At 35.9% G+C, this 9659-nt stretch overlaps 1 protein-coding gene across 1 annotated transcript in view; it reads right to left on the bottom strand.

Annotated features, from left to right (window-relative positions):
- Nucleotides 1–9659, bottom strand: part of LOC107690741 (parvalbumin-7-like) — a 52979-nt gene that overhangs the window by 35806 nt on the left and 7514 nt on the right. The gene's annotated exons all lie outside the window — the stretch shown is intronic.

A 9659-nucleotide genomic window follows, 5' to 3' on the forward strand; every position in this document is an offset into this window, starting at 1 on the left:
AGTGTATATATATATATATATATATATATATATATATATTTAAATGCATGGTATGACCCTTTAAACGTTTAGGATGGCAAGATAAACCACTGCTGAGTTGAATCAGTCAATCATTTATTCATATTGCTGCTACTGCAGAGCACAAGTTTGAGAAATAGAGGAATATTCTCTCATCAATTATGGATGGAGGGAGGAGGAGAGGTGCCATGGAACAAGGGATGTGGTTTTCTCGGAACGGTAAAAATAAAGACACAATAAAATTTATTCAAAAGAAAGGCCTGTATTTCATGCACACAATGAAACAACCCAAAGCGGGAGGTCCATGGACCGGGAGTACATCCAAAAAAAGTAAATGATTGGGGGACAAAGAGGTGGTCAAATTTAGAAATTCATAAATAATTTTGTATTTTGTAATAATTTTTTTGAGTAGGACAGAGCATTTTCCTGAATGTGTGTTTAGAGATAATGGTTCAGGAGAACAAACCTTCCTCTCCAGTGAAAGAGACTGAGAGGAGAAAGAGAAACACGCTATAGGGTATTTCCGGTCTTAAAGAATAGAAAGTAAAAAAAAAAAAGATTAAATATCTTTGGGCTATTATGTGTTTGCAACAAGAAAGTCTACAGTACCTGGAGAAACATATCTGTTATCAAATTCAGTTGTCTCTATGGCAGTTGCTCAGCTAGTGCAGGAAGTTTGCATGGGACCAAAGGTATTTTTGAGCCAATCACCCAAGCTGTAAATGTCACGTGACTCATCACTTTGGAAGCATAGGAATAGAAACATCCTTGGGTGCGATTGCTACAACATAACTCACTGCTTAACTGCCACAGAATAAAAAAATAAAATGGTAATTATTAGTTTTTATCTCACAATTCAGACTTTTTTCTTGCAATTGTGAGTCTCACAACTCAGACTGCTTATTTCAGAATTGCCAGTTTACATCTTGCAATTTTGACTAATTTTCTCTGAATTCTGAGTTTAAATCTCACTTTTCTTTGTAATTCTGAGTTTATATCATAATTCTAAGTTTATGTCTTGCTATTGTGACTTTTTCCCCAGAACTGTGAGAAAAAAGTCAGAATTGTGAGATAAAAATAGGTAAAAAATTTTATCCCATGGTGAAAATATGCTTCCTATAATGCATCGTTGGACAAAATTACTAATTAGTTGCTACTTCTTACCGAAACTGTAGTGATATGGCTTCACCTCCATCGTCTGAACCAAGTCGGTTCAACAATATAGTAAAAGTCGTTAAAGACGCCACGTGCAGGTGGTGGAGTAAAAACTTCTGCTAATAAATCAATTCAAGATTGCAATCAATGTCAGATTATTAGTTCATTTACACGAAACAACAAAAAGCTGTTCATTGTTTAAATTACGTTATGCAGTATGTAACTGGTGTACTCCCATATAGCTATATATGCGGTTCATTCAGTCAGAAGCTTTCTCCATAGCGTAATTATTCCAAAATGCTGCCGTTAAAAACATGATGACAATGTGACTATTTTTGTTTTTATTTGATGTTTGATTCATCATGCCTCTTACGCCAATATCCAGTGTTCCCTAACGCATTTACACATAAAAACGGAATGAAAGATACAAAACATGTAGATATATTAGCTTGCTTACTCTGCCCAAGAGCATGATCTAAGTTCACTTCATACTAATATGAAACTATGCTTCTAACTACAGGTCGAGAGCTGCGGTTTCAACCACATTCGTTTGGGATGCTGTTCCGAATGTTCATTGGAACTATGGTTTCGACATACAGTACCTGGAGAAACATATCTGTTATCAAATCCAGTTGTCTCTATGGCAGTTGCTCAGCTAGTGCAGGAAGTTTGCATGGGACCAAAGAAATTTTTGAGCCAATCACCCAAGCTGTAAATGTCACGTGACTCATCACTTTGGAAGCATAGGAATAGAAACATCCTTGGGTGCGATTGCTACAACATAACTCACTGCTTAACTGCCACAGAATAAAAAAATAAAAAGGTAATTATGAGTTTTTATCTCACAATTCAGACTTTTTTCTTGCAAACGACATTAAAAGTAAACGACATTTACTATATTGTTGAACCGACTTGGTTCAGATTATGGAACTATGTTAGTAACAATGGAACTTGCGACCACAGCTGGCTAACAATGCTTTTGGGAAATACACCCCCGATTAGTTGATGGCACCACAGGAATGTTCACATTCCCAAACTTTCACTAGCGACTATCCTAAACCTTGATGGCAGCAGAGAAAAATATTAGTCCATTTCACACTTTTAAAAACCTTCAAAAATGTATTTGTGATGTATGTTTTGTTTGTGAAATAAAAATACTAACAACTTCTGAATGGCTGGTTTTGCATTAAGATGGTGTAGTTATGACATCTACCAGCAGGGGCTAACTGGAGCAGGCCAACCAGCCGAAACTTGACCCCTTGAGAGAAACAGGCAATAGACTTCAAGAAACAGAAGACAGAGGAAATAGCTTCGGGTAAATGAAAGATGCTTGTAAAGATTCATGTGCCTAATGCATCAACAGGATTGGTAGCTTTGCCAGTTTCCTCTTTCACAAGCTCAGTCTTGCATGAGTCTCACTTCATGCTGCAGGACTCCCACAATGCATCACTACCTCAGGGCAATATACTCCTCCAACTAGCTCTGCCATCCACACACACACTCTATTTCTCCTTTCATCTGTCCATTCATGCTGTTGTATGTTGTATGTCTATTCATGCTTCACATTAAGAACTCCTTTTTGAGTTTCTGTGTTAACACACTGACAAAAATCACAACACAACTGCTATAGTCCCACCTCAAATGGGTGATTTTGACGACTTTAAAGCTCAAATAACAAAGTCATATAAGTGGTTTAGCATATAAAATGCACTTTTATGCCGCCCAAAACGCAACTCTAAATGCATCTACTGTTCATTTCTACAAACTGAGGGACAAATCAAACTTCCACTCACACTCACATAAATCACCCATGCACACTCATCTGTGACACTGACCTTTGAGTTCAGCTTGTCTTCTGTTGCTAGAATCAGAAATTCAAAATTAGAACTAGATCTGGTGCATTGAAGACTGCGCTTCAAAAACGCGTTTGTAATACCTGACCACCATCTTATATGTGTGCGCATATGTGTTTGAGTCAGAAGATCGATGATTTGACCTTTGGTGATATTACAGGTGACATTAGGTGTGTCCAAAAAAAAAATAAAAAATCAAGCCTAGGAGAAATACCTAAAAATAAACACCTAAAAAAAATGTGGACACTTAAGTCACATTTAAAAATGTCGGAATTGGGGAGGCACAATATTACATTTCTGGTATGCCGGTATAATTCTGGTATAATTATTTTCCCATTTTACTCGTTTATTGACAAATGGCCGATAGTAAAATTCCATACAATTTTGGTCTAAATTAATTTAAATTAATTTTGTCTAAATGAACTAAAATTATACATTTTTTAAAAGTGAATTTAAGCATCACGCCATTATAATGTAAAGTATGAAAGATGGATATTCAATTTAAGATTTGATGAACATAACATTAAACAGTGTTATTAAATTATTAGTGTTTATGTGCACATATGTGTAAATTATTAGTGTTATAAGTGTGTACATATGAAATATATAAATATAAAAATATAGGAAGTGATTATGCACAATTAAATATCCAATTCTGGCCAATACCACTAAATACAACTATCCAATACTGGCAAATAATTGATAGTACATCCCTATTCTGAATATCATTGAACATGGATATTTAAATACATTTAAAATAATACAGTACAAACTAAAATCAATCATTTTTAAGTACTACAAGTGAATTTAAGCATCAAAACATTATAATGTGAGAAATGGATATTCATTTTGAGATTTGCTAAAGATAACATTTAACAGTACAACTAAATCAATCATTTTTTAAAGATTAACATTATGTGTATATAAAACATATATACATTATACACATATACAAATATCTAATACTGGATGATAAAGCTAAAAGCAAAACTATTTGCCTATAATTGATTCGGTACCATACATCCCTGTTTTGAATATCATTGCATTAGATAACAAAATATCAAACCAAATATAATCTGCAAAACATACTGCCAGGTTCATATTTTCTGAGCAATTCTTGTTATTATTTTTAACCAACTGGTGTGTTAGTGATTTTAGTGCATTAAGAGTGAAGTTCCAAAGTGAATTAAGATACAGACATTGAAAGTGAGCGAGAGATGTAGGTAAGAACAGATAAAAAGATGTCAGCATCAAAAACAGACATATAAACTTTTATCCTTCCGCTAAAATCTTTATTCATGGCCTGACGTCCACACACCCACGTTAGCATACACATACTTTCTGCCAAACAGAAGTCAACTGAAATACACCTACTAAAACACAAACACTGTGTTCAGTCACTCGAACATACACTGACAATCACAGTCACACTATTCCATTAACTAGAGAAAAACAGAGGAAGGTGAAGTAATGAATATAGGCAGCCTTGAGAAAAGTAGAGAAGTGAGGAAAAGAGGTAGGAAAAGAGCAAGAGCAGATGAAAACGCAAAAGAAAAGATGGACGGATTAATGAAGAAAGGCATTGAGGTCTGGAAGAATGTAAGGGACAAAAAATTCCTCTAGTCTGCTTGGTGTAAAGGCAAGCAGCAGGACGGATTAAACTGATCTGAGATCAGACACCAGGGAAGGGTTGTGGCTAGCTGCCAGAGAGCATGCTGGGAGATTTTAGTGTACTGTCACTGGGCTCAGTCCTCTGAGATCTGCTCTTTCTCTGTCACATCTAACAATGAAATTATGAAGCTACAGAGAAATCACTACAGAGCTCACAGGAAAAAAATCACAAATGGGATCTCTTTAATATCTCGTTTGTTTCTCAAAGACATCAGTGATATTAAATGGAGATTAAAAAAAAAGATAATTTAGCTTAAGTTGCTTACTTCTCAGATTTTTTACTGAGAAAAAGTCTTCTCGTCTCGGACGTGATCTCAATTAAGTCTCATCCATGCTCAGATCAGCCATGAAACCAAAGTCTGGTCAGAAGGTCAGGGGTCTCAATATAAACTCAGACATTTCTCATTAAATTCTTCCAAGGCTATATGATTGCCATTATCATAGTCACATTAATGTGTCAAATATTGGTCTTAGATGTTTCAGTCCCAAAACATTCTTAGTAGACACAGATGTGGCAATATGATACTTAACTGAGTCTCAGTGAGAATAAATGAAGATCAAATTGAGAATTTGGCTTAAGTTTCTTACTGAGAAGCTTAAAGGGATAGTTCACCCAAAAATGAAAATGTTATGTTTATCTGCTTACCCTCAGGGCATCCAAGATGTAGGTGACTTTGTTTCTTCAGTAGAACACAAAAGAACATTTTTAACACAAACCGTTGCAGTCTGTCAGTCTTATAATGGAGGTGAATGGAAATCACGGCTTTGAGAGTAAAAAAAAAACATACACAAACAAAACCAAATTAAACCCTGCAGCTCGTGACGATACATTGATGTGTAAAGACACAAAACGATCGGTCTGTGCAAGAAACTGAACAGTATTTATATAGTTTTTTACCTCTGATGCACCACAATGTCTGAAATGTCCTGAGCGCGTCCTCGACAGCCGGCGCGTGACGCGTCTTCTTCTTCTTGCTTTATGGCGGATCGCAGACTTATAAGTGCATTACCTCCACCTATCTCTCAAATGGACCATTGACACTCTATCTACAATCTCAATTAGGAGTGTCAATGGTCCATTTGAGAGATAGGTGGCGGTAATGCACTTACAAGTCTGCAATCCGCCATAAAGCAAGAAGAAGAAGAAGACACGTCATGTGCCGGCTATCGAGGCACATGACAGTTCGAGGCTCAGGACAGTTCAGACATTGTGGTGCATCAGAGGTAAAAAACTATATAAATACTGTTCAGTTTCTTGCACGGACCAATCGTTTAGTGTCTTTACACATCAATGTATCGTCACGAGCCACAGGGTTTAATTTGGTTTTGTTTGTGTATGTTTTTTTTTACTCTCAAAGCCGTGATTTCCATTCACTTCCATTATAAGACTGACAGACTGCAACGGTTTGAGTTAAAAATCTTCGTTTGTGTTCTACTGAAGAAACAAAGTCACCTACATCTTGGATGCCCTGGGGGTAAGCAGATAAACATCAAATTTTCATTTTTGGGTGAACTATCCCTTTAAGTAAGAAAGCTTAAGACTTTACTGAGAAAAAGTATTCTCTAGAATTTCAGAAGAGATATCAGTAAAGTCTCATTCTATGCTCAGATCTGCCACAGAACCAAAGTCTACAATTAAAATAATTTAATAACTTGTCAGCATTTGTCTTAGATGTTTCTCCAAAAAAAAGAGACAGATAAGACAATTTGATACTTAATTGAATCTCCTGAGCAATAAAAGAGAAACATACAGCAATACAACGACAGTTACTGTTACTAATCATAAATTAATGACAATTAAGTTTGAAAGGTATACTATATACATTTTTTAAATACATGTTTCATTATAACATATTTTAAAATATTATTATTTAACTAATATTATTATTAAAACTATTAATTAACAAAATTATAGTAAATTGTTTATTTAAAAAAATAATATAAAAATTTATACATTTAACAACAAAAAATTGTATAATACATTTAAAAAAAATCCAAAAATGTATATATAAAATGAATACATAATATAATATTTTCAGTAACCAAAACTCTAGGAATAATGTAGAAACTGGTTACCATTGTACATTTTTGAAGAGTTACAACATATGCTACTAATAATCACATCATAAAAGAAAGAAAGCAATAAACAAAGAAATTAACTAATTTAATTACAAACTAAAAGGAAGTCAAGAGGAGCATGCAAACATAAATTTGTTGCTAATGTGTTTGTACCAGCAGCTGTAGCCACCTAAATGCGAGCTAATCACTTTTATGCAGCTGTAATATCAGTCCAAAGATTTCGTGCGATTAAATGATGGAGAAAATGATTTTGAATTTACGCCATGATTCCCGTGCAGATGTTTAATGGTGATTTGATTAAAGTGTCTCTCGGAAAACAGGCTCTGGTTGTTGGCGTACAGTATGCGACAAATGTCAATTCCTTGCAAAACAGCTTCTGGGTTTGCTGCCAAAGTCATTAGTGGATCCTTCAGAGTTTTGGATCTACGAGGAATAGTGCTTTTTGAAACATCAGATTCATTTACATTTTACATAACGTGTATGCATCCATTCGTATCTATTGACTTTGACGCTTAAGTAGTTTATAGAGAACAGAGTCACTGATGAGGTTACTTGGTATCTGTGCTGGCAAATAGACTCGCTCCTTTTAATTACAGCAATAACAGTAAATAATTGGCAATTACGAACATCTCTTGGACACAGAAGACTTTACCAAAGCTTTCTGCTCATTGAGAGCGGGATTTATGTGTCTGTTAGCACTTGAGATCAATACATGTACACACATAACTCTCATTATTATAAGTATAATGGACATGTTGCTCTCGAAGGTGCCATGATTGCAGTCAACAACCAATGCTGTCAGAATCAGGGTCGAAAGTAAACTTTTTATGAATAAAACTTAATATATATATGATAACATATATGATAACATAACATATGTGTGTGTGTGTGTGTGTTTGTATGTATCACACATCGTATGTATGATAATACTATTTAGCTGCATTTTCCTCATTTATTTGTAACAAACGTTGATGTTCAAAAACACTTACTACTTCACCACAATAAACCTCAGAACCAACTAATCCAGAATTGGACCGGTCTAACTGTAACAAGACTGAACTGGTTTTGAGTTATCACTGAAAAGCCCACTTCAGAACCAGATAGGGCTTGTTCGTCCAATGAAGATCTCTTTTAAACTAATTTTCAATGCTTTTCTAATTAATCTCTCTTTGTGCAATCTTAACCTATTCATTTCTTGAATTCACACACTCCTCACCTCCATTCTTGTTCATTCATTCCTTTTCTCCTGTCCTCTATTCTTCCTCTACCTCCTTGTTTCCCCGCAACCCAGCAGGCAGCTTGCTTGCGCTCTCTTTTCCTCACTATTTCCATTCTTGTCATGTCCACAGCTTATAGCGTGAAAAAAGATAACCAATATGAAATCAGTATTCTCGTTGTGTCTGGTGCAATATGTGTGTGTAAGAGTGTGCACCCGTTTGGGTAGTTTATGAGGACACAAATTTGTATAATGACATGGACATAGGTATTACAATGTGAAGGTGGTTTATTAGGACACTTCCTGTGTCCTGTGTAAAAAACATACTAAATGGTGTTTAAAAAAAAACACCTATACCAATGTGTGTGTGTGTGTGTGTGTGTGTGTGTGTGTGTGTTAGAGGGGATTGTTGTTCGCTGTTTAAGAATCCTTGAAAATAGAATTAGTTGCGGAGTCCCTCTGCAGTCAGCAAATCTTCGGTGTAAGACAGACGCATCAACACAAAAACGCAACAATTCAGTGGAAATGACCACAATGCTAAAATTAGTTAAAAGGAAGTGTAATTCGTAGCCTCAGATGGGATCTGTAGATGTTTTGGCATTTTGTGCTGATTTGTGCTGATTTTGAGAGAAAACTTTTGGAATGGAATGGTTCGTCCAAAAATGTAAATGAGAGAGAAGTTGAGGAGTTGCGAATTGAGTCAGTGAATTGAAATTGAGAATCAATTTAGTCCTATTGGTGAATGAATCATTCAGACAGGTTTTGTGAATCAACTGGTTCATAAAATGAGTAATTTGAGAACAGACAGACAGGTTTTGTTAATCAACCAGTACACTGAGAAGATTTGACTCAAAACAATGATTCATTCACAAATTGAACATCATTTCTTTCTCTCAAGAACACATCAAGTATAGCTGCAGCAACTCTTTTCAGTGAATAATAATTTCAGTTTAATCTGTTTCTCACACAAATCTATCAAACGACTTCAGAAGATTGAAAATTAGCAAAAAGGTCTTTTACACATCACTTTTATGATACTTTCAATAAACTATTTAATAAATCATAGTATTTTATTAATGGCAGGTGCAGAGCTTTCTGCAAAGTGTCAGTCGAGTCTATTCAGTACACAGACACCGGCACAACTGTTTTCTCAAGATAAACACATGCATATACACGGTGTGCATGTGTTTACCCATGAAAGATTTGTTTTCTCTAGCATTTTTACAGCTAAGTCAGAGAGAGACAGACAGAGAGGGCCTGTATCAGTATCAAGGGCAGTAGAACACTACTCTGCTTCTTACTGCGGTTCAGATATTGCGACATAAATCTACACAAACACATGCACACAGTTACTTTACACTCTAGTGACCAGCCTGAGCCTGAGGCAAAAACAGTGAAGTGAAGTGAGTGAAGTGACATGTGGCCAAGTATGGTGACCCATACTAGGAATTAGTGCTCTGCATTTATCCCATCCAATGTGCACACACAGTAGTGAACACACACACACACCGTGAACACACACCCGGTGCAGTGGGCAGTCATTTTTTGCTGCGGTGCCCGGGGAGAAGTTGGGGGTTCTGTGCCTTGCTCGAGGGCACCTCAGTCATGGTATTGAAGGTGGGAGAGAGCGCTGTACATTCACTCCCCCCACCTACAATCCCTGCCGG

Source organism: Sinocyclocheilus anshuiensis, unplaced genomic scaffold, assembly GCF_001515605.1.
Source record: "Sinocyclocheilus anshuiensis isolate Anshui unplaced genomic scaffold, SAMN03320099.WGS_v1.1 scaffold2556, whole genome shotgun sequence".
Taxonomy (NCBI): domain Eukaryota; kingdom Metazoa; phylum Chordata; class Actinopteri; order Cypriniformes; family Cyprinidae; genus Sinocyclocheilus; species Sinocyclocheilus anshuiensis.